The sequence below is a fragment of the Molothrus ater genome, chromosome 7, assembly GCF_012460135.2.
Source record: "Molothrus ater isolate BHLD 08-10-18 breed brown headed cowbird chromosome 7, BPBGC_Mater_1.1, whole genome shotgun sequence".
NCBI classification, from domain to species: domain Eukaryota; kingdom Metazoa; phylum Chordata; class Aves; order Passeriformes; family Icteridae; genus Molothrus; species Molothrus ater.
Window position 1 is genome coordinate 9,528,261 of NC_050484.2, and position 9,282 is coordinate 9,537,542.

The following is a 9,282-nucleotide window of genomic DNA, read 5'->3' on the forward strand; positions in this document are numbered from 1 at the left end:
AACCAGAAAATGTCAGGTTTCCAGGTCAGGGAACTTGCACAAAATTAAAAGAGGGGTGAGGGTGGGGAGGAAGTCCCCTTTTCATCTGCAGAAGAGCATCTGCAGAAACTGGGAGCTGAACCAGGGATTAATTATAGCAGCACCACATGGAATGATGGTGAGATCTGTCAGGATTTTACCACCCTGGGTGTGAAGCACAACCAAGCTGGTAGAATCCCACTTTTTGGATGAGATTACAGTTGGGTTTCATTTGGGAAACCTGCATCCTAGGACACAGGTGCCTCCCATAGCCCATACACACGATCTGGGTTTGCTGCAGCTGTGCAGAGATAGGAGTCACACAGATGCGCTCTAGATTTGTTTTTTAGAGGGATGAATCACAAAGCAGAAAATAAGTAGGGTAACCTAAAAAGCTCAGGTGGAGATTTGTCAGATTGTTTTCCAGAGATTCTTACAAGTGATCTTGGAAAGGTGCATTGGGGTGGCTGTGTTCCAGCAGTTAGCACAGCAATGCCATGGGAACATCTCCCTCCTGACACCCCGAGGCAGCTGGCTGCCATCCTCACCCTGGGCAGCCTCCTGGCTCAGGGCCTTCAGCTCTTCCTGCAAACAAACCCCATTTGCCCACTCATTCCCTTTAGCCTGAGTGCAGATCACTTTCAGCTAAATCAGTTGTCTGGGTCTCAGGCACTCATACTGAGTAGCCCTCTATTACTGTTTGTGTCTGGGTTATGCTTTGTCTATTCAAATAAAAAGTGAAGTTTGTATGAGTTTGCCCAACCTTGCTCTTTGCATCTGCTGCCAGGGTTCTTGAGGATGGTGTGGCTCAGTCACACAACAGAAAGGCAGGGTACCAGGGGATTGGGGGTATATATATACGTAAAATTTTAAACAGACTCCCTGTTTAAAGGGAAAGAAAACTTATTCATGCTCAAATGTATGTGATTGCAGCTGTACTCCAGGCATGAACAGATTTTTTTTATTTAAAGCAGGTCAATTTAATTTAAATGTGGATAAAAGTCTCTCTATTCTATACTTTCATCTTTTCAAAAAAGATGTATTTTACTCACCCCTTTTTCTATGTCCAGTAGTGGCTCAAGCATCTAACTCTGTACAGATAAATTTTTAATTTCAAGTGTGATCTGCTATCATTGCAATTTCATCCATCCCTTAGGCATCTTGGATGTACCCTTGTGAAGGATCTGACCTGCCTTTTGTAAGCTAATCTGGCAAGCTGTTAGTCTGACATGCTACTGTCATGAGTATAGCCAGGATTTTCCAAATACAAACACCCTATACCCAAAGTGGTACCATCAGTTCTCTCAGCACTTTTAAGCCTTTCAGCTGTCAGCCCTTCTTTGTCATAAGAAAACCTTTAGAACAGACCACTCCTGAGACACAAATCAGACATGACTGGTTTTGCTAGTCATATGAATATTTAGGGTTTGAGTTTGGTTTAATTTTCTGCTTTTTTTCCTGCTGGTGGAATGGACTCTGATTTTGCTGTTCCACCCAGATGTAGTGCTAGTTCTAGGAGAAGAAGTCAAGACAGTATAGTAAAGGAGAATTTTAGGTCCATGTCCTTCCATACTGTGATCCTTGTCAGCAGGTCCCCAGGGAGAGATTTTCCAGCAGCACTCTGGGGGAGGAAGAGTTTGCCGAGACTTCCCAGTAGAATTTGGGCAGCAGGGCTTGATCCCACTATCTGAGCAGAAGCAGCTAAGGGAGAGCAAATGCACCTGCTCAAAATCAGAAGTAATTCTCTGCATTTGTGTGACAGTCATAAGGGGGTGCCACATGAGAGGGTGATAGAAGCTTCTTTTTAAACTAAAACTTTTTAATTTTGCTTAAAAAAAAAAAGAAATGTGCTTTTCATTCAGCATTCTATAAGCTTCTACCTCTTTTGTATCTTAATAAAGAAAGCAAAGCTGAGCTGAAGTTTTTAATATATTAAATCAGAAACCTAGACTGGAATGAAAGATAAGAATCCAATAACACCAAAAAGACACACAGAATAGAATCAGTTATAAAAGATTTATGTACCAGGATTAGGAGGTTAAAAAGGCAAAAACTTTAATGTTCACTCATGCAAGAACGTCAAGTCACTGGTCTAAATAAGGAATTTGACAGTAATAAGATTTTAAAAGTGGGTATTTTCAGGTAGTGCTATCTGCTGTAATAAATAGAGGTCATAAAACTTAGATCAAAGTATATTCCTTGGACACTTGTGGCTAAGGTGACCACTATCTGAACTTTGAAAATGTGTTTTATAACCTCTTTTAATAAGCAGCTATTAATACAAGGCATATTTATATGCCTTGGTGAGGCTTCCTAGGCTTGCTTTTCCTTATCTGTATCTCTGCAGTCCTCGTGCAATGGCAGACGGTGCCAGTCTTCTGAAGGATTTGCTGCAGGGATAAACCTCATTTACTTTCCACCTAGGGTGAAAAGCATGCAATTGCCTGAAAGTTCCACGAGGGAGGAATTTCTGAGTGCTGATGAAGCACACCTGTCCCTGAGTTACTTGGGATGGAACTTTTTATTCAGGATAGCACTTGGGATACGTCAGGAAAGCAGTTATTTAACTTGCCAGAAAATGAAGTCTTCTCCCTGCTAGCATACATTTACATTTATTTTGAACACTGAAGGGCTGAACAACATCCAGCCTAGATCTAGGTAGGTCAAAAATAATACTGAGGATCCTGCCCATCTAGTTGCTGAATCAGAAGGTTGCAGATGAGACCAAAAACTGCACTAGAGCAAGCAGGGCATGACAGCTACGTTAGACCACTGCTTAAAATCCCTCGTTAGTGTTTCTAAAAATGTCAGGTCAGTCTATGAATCTAAAGGGAACAACTCTATCATTTTCACTCAAGCCTCTCAGGGAGGTGTCTGAGGCTTGGTGGTCTCTTTTCAGAGAAGGTGGTATGAAGCAGCCGCAGTTTAGGAGCTGCAGCAATGCCTTGCATTTCTGGCTGCAGAAACGCACCCGCAGCGGCATCAGGCGCTGCTCAGCCCTGCCCGGTGGCACCGGCTGTGACAGCGACGGGAAAGGGACCAGGGCGACAGCCCAGCATTTGTGGGAGGGAAGTGGCCACATCCCAGCCTTTCTGGTCCGTCGGACAGATGAGCCCGGTGCCGCTTTTGCGTGGGGCCGCAGTGACATCTCACGGCTGCGGGCCTGCACTGCACCGGCCCGCGGCCACCGGGGCCGCCTCCGCCGCTCCCGCTCCTTCTTGGACTTATTCACACCGCGGTAATTTTTCTGAAAGAGCCTCCCGCAGTCCCAAGAGCCCCCTTCAGAGAGCGGTGACACGGTGCTTGTCACCCCGGGAGTGGTGCAGCATCCCACCCCGCATCCCCCGCAGCATCCCCGGCTGCATTCGGGTGCCAGGCGTGACCCGCACTGTGCCCCCCACCCTGGTCTTCAGCATTTCTCCAGCTCCATCAGCTGTTTACTGCTCTAACTGCACAGGAGCAGCGTTTTTCCTCGCTAGCAGCTGGAAGGAGGCAGGGGGGCTGTACCACAGGGCTCTAACTAAAATGCTCCTCACTGGCATGTACAGAGAGTTAAGAGAAAGAGAGATAAAAATAGTGATTTCTGTTTGAAAAATGTTCAAAGCTCAAGGTTTTTTACAAAAGCTCGAGAAAGTCTTCCGAGAGTACAAGCTAGTTAGTCATTAAATTGGTAGTTTACTTCTTTCTGAGAGAGAGAGAGAGAGGGGGGAGCACCCGGGGAACACGTAGGAGTTGAAAGAGCACTCGTGTTGTTCACCATGCAGCCAGGAGCAGAAAATAGAGAGGCAATTAGAAGGTCAGAACCAATAATAATACGCTGGCAACCTGCAGAAGCTGTAGAGCCCAGGTTTGTTCTCCTGGTATTTTTACTGCACATCATTAAAGCTGTGTGACACCACCAGTTCTCACACCACAATTACTTGCATGCAAATTCGATGTCTTCAGTAGGAAGACAGATTATATCTTTGTTAATTTGGTCCACAGCAAATTGTCACAATTTCCTTAAGAAAACACTGCTTTTCATGAGGAAATTATTGAGTGCCAACTGAGGGTTTTTTTTCAAGAATTTAGCCCAGACAAGCAGACAGAATCATGCTTTTATTATTTACTTCCACAGTATAATCAGCTTTTCATTGAAGATGACAGCTTTCAGCCAAGAAAGTCCAATATGTTTTTTTTCTCAGGGAAACAAGACAAACAAGGAAGCAAAAAGTGTTGAGCCTTTCAGGGGCTGAAAAAAGCTGTTGGTTTTTGCTCTTCCCCTGTGAATATGCATAAATGTACTCACATATATGCACTGCAAGCATTCATGCAGGGAGCTGTGGCCTCACTGAGAGCAAAACCCTGTGCACTGTTACAAAGCAGGTCTGAAGCAATGATCAAAAAATGATAACTTGAAATGGAAACACAGGATGGATGGAAGCAGAATAGCTGTTGGTTTTATGCCTTATTATGCAGGTGCTCTGATCCTCTGAGCCTTCTTTCTCAGGCTTGAAACGAAGGCAGCATGTGGGGAAGGAGCTGTGCTGTATTATTTAAGCCTTTCCCCTGTTTGGGGTGTCTGCAGTAGCATCAGGCAGCCCCCAGCAGAGCTGTGTGCTCCTGGCTGCACAGAGATGAGGGGGTTTGGGCACAGGCAGGGGCTGTGTGTGGCAGCCAGGGCATGTGAACCCCTGCCCCGTAAAGCTTCAAAAGCAGCACAGTGCCTCTGGTTTGGTGCTTTCAGGGTGGCCAGCTCAAGGCAGCTTTTCCTGCAAAACAGCCAAGCTTGTAATTCCTGTGTCTTACCTTGAGGATTTCTGTGCTTTGCTTAGGTTTGGAGCTGAGGCTTGTGGCTCAGGATCATGATTAAATACATAGCTGTGATGGATTGTTCAAGGACAGGTTCCTAAACCAACCCTTCCTCACAAATATTGCCCTGCAACAAAATGTGTCACTTTCCAAGAGCTGATACGAAAAAGCCTTTGCTCCCCCTTCCTTTCTGTGGCCTCAGGGTTTTTCCCATGTGCTAATTATAAAGTGACTTTTCTTGCTGCACCTGGGAAGTGAGTGCCCCTTTCACAATGCTTATGCCTCACAGCTCTCCTCCACCCGCCCAGAAATCAGAAACCTCTGTTTCTCATGCTTGAACCTTCCATAGGGCACCCAAATTTTAAGCCCCACTGGATTGAGCCCTAAGTTGGAAACCTCTGGCCTTTTACTGGTGTTGGTGTCAGTGAGAATCAGACGCTGGGAGCCTCTGGCTCCTCTCTCCTGCCTCTCTCCAGATCCTTTGTGTTCTTTTTTATCAAAGCAGACAGGAAGGCATCGATCTTGCATGTACACTTTAAAGGGAAGATGGAAAAATATTAACGTTTCTTTGTCTTCATGTTTGAAAGTAGAACCTTTTAAAGAAATGAGTACTCACCAAGAAGAGGAGAAATGTTTTTCTTAACTGCATAGCAACAAGCTATATCTGCAATTATTTATATCAAGTATGAAATTCCCTCAGTGCTTCATTTATTCAAAGCTGTATTTTTACTCGGTTTTGTTTTCACAGATGGCTAAGCTAAGATGCTGTCTTGGGCTTAAATATCTACACAAATTTTTGGCAGTCCCCACCAACAAACAAAGATAGATGAAAAAAAGCAAAGCAGAAAAATTGCAGTTCAACTTGCAAAGCCCTCCAAAGAGCACAGCAATATTTTTAACTAATTTAAAACTGTGATTATCTACTGAGGAATTTCATGTAATTGTGTCATTGCAATATGGTATTACAACAGCCTCTATGGGAACCACTGGTTGTCAAATGAATATTATGAGTGGAATTTTTTTATTTCCTTTTTATAATTCCTTCACAAAAGGCACAGCTTTCTAATTTGATATCAGTTCTTGTTAGAAGTGTTTTACTCAAGGAAAGTTTACTACTATTCAAGTAAAAGCAAGTTGAGTACTTGCAACCAAAATGTAAATGCTCAACTAAGACTGTGATTCAATTCCAATGTTTTCTCTCATCCTCTTTCAGGGTGAAAAGGTGTGGTTTGGTTTTGTTGTTGGTTCTGTTTCATCTTTTGCCTAGATCCAAAAAGCAGTGTTGGTGGGGATGTGCTGCCCTCACATGGGAGTGCTGGATGTGGGCACATGTTGCACCTCCATCCTCACCAGGAAATCACTGCTTTCATACCCAGCCCAAATTACAGCCCGCTCATTTCTCACTATGTTTGCTCTTTACTGTGTTCACTTTAAAAGTAACTGCAGCTGCTAGGTATTTCCAAAGGGTGATTTTGTTTCAATGTCCTTTTGCATTTGAGGAGCATAATTTAGCCAACCTTCTTCCCTCCAGAACAAGTATCACCCTCTTAGAGAACAGCCCTCCCTTGCTTCAGCAGCACTGTTTTCTCCTGCTTTTTTCATCCTGGGTGGGTTATTTGGATGTTGGGCACTGCTTCAGCTGCCTACAGACACCCTTTTTCTCAGGCAAACCTAGCTGGCTACCAATGGACAGGGTTGTTTAAGAGCAATGAATAAACAGGACAGGTTTGCCCCACCCCAGAGATTTCAGAGCAGTAGTACAGGGTCGTGGTCATTTACTGTCTCTGTAGGGCACTTTGATATTGAGGAGGTTTTCATCAGATGAGGGGCTCCTTCCTCATCTGCTCCTGTCACCAACCTTCATTTTTAATGCAACATATTTGAGCCCTGGAAAAAATTCTTCTTACATTGACATGAACAAGCAGAGTCTCCTGATGTACCAAGTGAGTGTGACAGACACTTCCTGTGGTGTGTGGGTCACTTTGACTTGGCTGACTGAAAGTACTGAGAAATCTGCTTTAGCTACTGAGAAACCTGCTTTTCCCCTCTCTGTCTCAGTTTCCTGAGCTGTAATATTGGATTGAGGCTCCTTAGAAATCTGCCAAAGGTGTGAAGATGACTTCTGTGGACCAGGCAGTAGAAAATTACCAACTCAAAGCTATGTTCACCATTTAAAATAAAACATTGGGGGATGCTTTACCTTCTATGAAGGTCTCACAAATGAGTTTCCATCCTGTCTAACACAACCTCTGTGCCAGTGCTGTAGCACTCATCAGTCAGCACAAGAGTGGCTGCCACAATCAGAAACAATTACTCACTCTATTGCAGCTCCAAACACAGAGAATAATGAATACTTTTCACCAGCTTCTGCCACTTTATGTTTTCATATCAACCAGTCAATCAGACTGTATAAAACAGCATGTCTGTTCATTAGGAGGAGAAAAAGTTGATTGGTACCAGAAGATGACTGCAGAGTGATTTAATTGTAGCCTTTTGGCACATCTGTGTTAGATATATTAGGCACTTAGACACTCCACACTGACAGCAACAATGGGAGTTATATTGGAATAATATGATTTTTAAAGCTGAACTTACACACACACACACACACACAAAAACCAATCCCAAACCAACCTTTTTGATCTCTGTGATTAAGCATTCCAGGTAATTTCACATCATCAGTTAGTCTTTCTTCTAAATCAGACTGAAAGTTGTTGACTCCCCTCTGCAGCACAAGCCAGCTGATCTATAAATAAGGAAGACGTTCTTACAAAGAGAGTGTTCCTATTGATTGGTGAGATGTATTGTCACCATTTCATTACACTTGATCATTATATGCTCCTCTCCTGCCAGAATTTTTTATTCATTGCCAAGTTAGAGACTTGCAAAGTTTGCAAAGACATCCCTGCCTGGTCCATGGCTGGCGGAATGTTGTCTCCAGCCAGAAGCAAGGTACACCTGAGGGAAATTTCTGGCAGTGAGCCCTCATTTTACTGTTAGAGTCTGTCATCTGAGAGACGACCCTGGAATTTCTTAACTCTTTCTCAGAGTATTTTCACCATTCCTGTCTACTGGAAAGTGTGAAAGAATAGCCATGAGAGGAAAGTTTTCTGGAAAGATAAATTATGGACTGCCATTTCTTAAGGAATTATAGTCAACAGTCAAACAGGAAAGAAAGGCAAATACTGCTGAGGAAGAATGATTCATGATCTTCTTAATGGCATTTTAGCTGTTTAAATCCCAGAGACAGCCCACCTGGGAAGCAGCTGCAGAGTGGCTGATCTGCAAAGGGCAGAAGCTCAGGACTGTGCTCTGGAGATGCCTCAGCACTGAGCAGTGCAGCTCTGGTGCCCTGCAGCTCAGCTTTCAGCCAGCACTGCTTCTTGCCAGCATGGCCCCTAAATTTGGCTGCTTCCACTGCTCCTTTCAGCAGCCTCTGCACCTTACTGAAGGTTTCGGAATCCATAGGGTCTCTGCTGAAACCCAGCTCTCCTGACAGATTTTAAGTTGTGATTTTAAGAAACCCCCCATTTCTCTAATCTCTAAAAATCTAACAAAGATAATATAGCACTTCCTGTATTTTAAATATATGAACTTATAATTCAGTTCAGAATTATTGAAATTTCCTGATGAGTGTCCACATTTTCCCTTACTAGCAAAGCTCAAATCCAGACCAAACTGGGGTGCTGGAAACACTCAGCAAGGCACACGAGATTTGTCTAGCCCTCTCTCCCTAAGAACCAGGGGCAGCCCTGCTCCCAGGGCAGAGGGCAGCCCCTTCCACACACCTGCCCAGGTGCTGCATGGAGAACTCTGCCCATGCAGGAACGCTGCCCATGCTGCAGGTGCCCACACAGTGCAGCATTTTTCTCTGTGAGCAGAGGGCTTGGGGAGCATAAACCCTGGGGGGCTATGAAGTGCTGCAACCCTTAGAGCAAGAGCACAGGTACAATTTTACCAAGACTGCCCTGGGAAGCCAAATGGCTTCCTGCCATCCCCAGAGCAGGCCACAGTGTCTGGCTGTCTGAGAGCATTGAGCCATCTGTGTTAAGGAGCCAGGAAGCTTTCAAATCCTGTCCTAACAATCCCAAAAGTATCATTATGGGAAGAGCATCGCCGAGTCCCTTTTATTGTTTCCGTTTCAAATGTATTCCGCACTAAAACATTTTTGTGGGGCTGGAAATTCTTTTCAGAACCTGCTAATTATTTTTACAATCCACAGTCTGCTCTTACGTTCCTAATTGTGACTATTAATCCTCACTCATCTCCATGTCCTAGATGTGTGCAAGGCAATAAGGCATATTATGCTCAGCAGCACCCTGCCTCTTGACTCATTTGTCAGAAGGATTATTGTACACTCGGTGCTGAATGTGAGGAATTAGCTGCATAAACCTGGCCATTAAAAAGAATGTCTGTGTATTACCTGTGCTGGGCATTGGTATGGAGACAGTAATTCCCTCCTCAGATATGCAA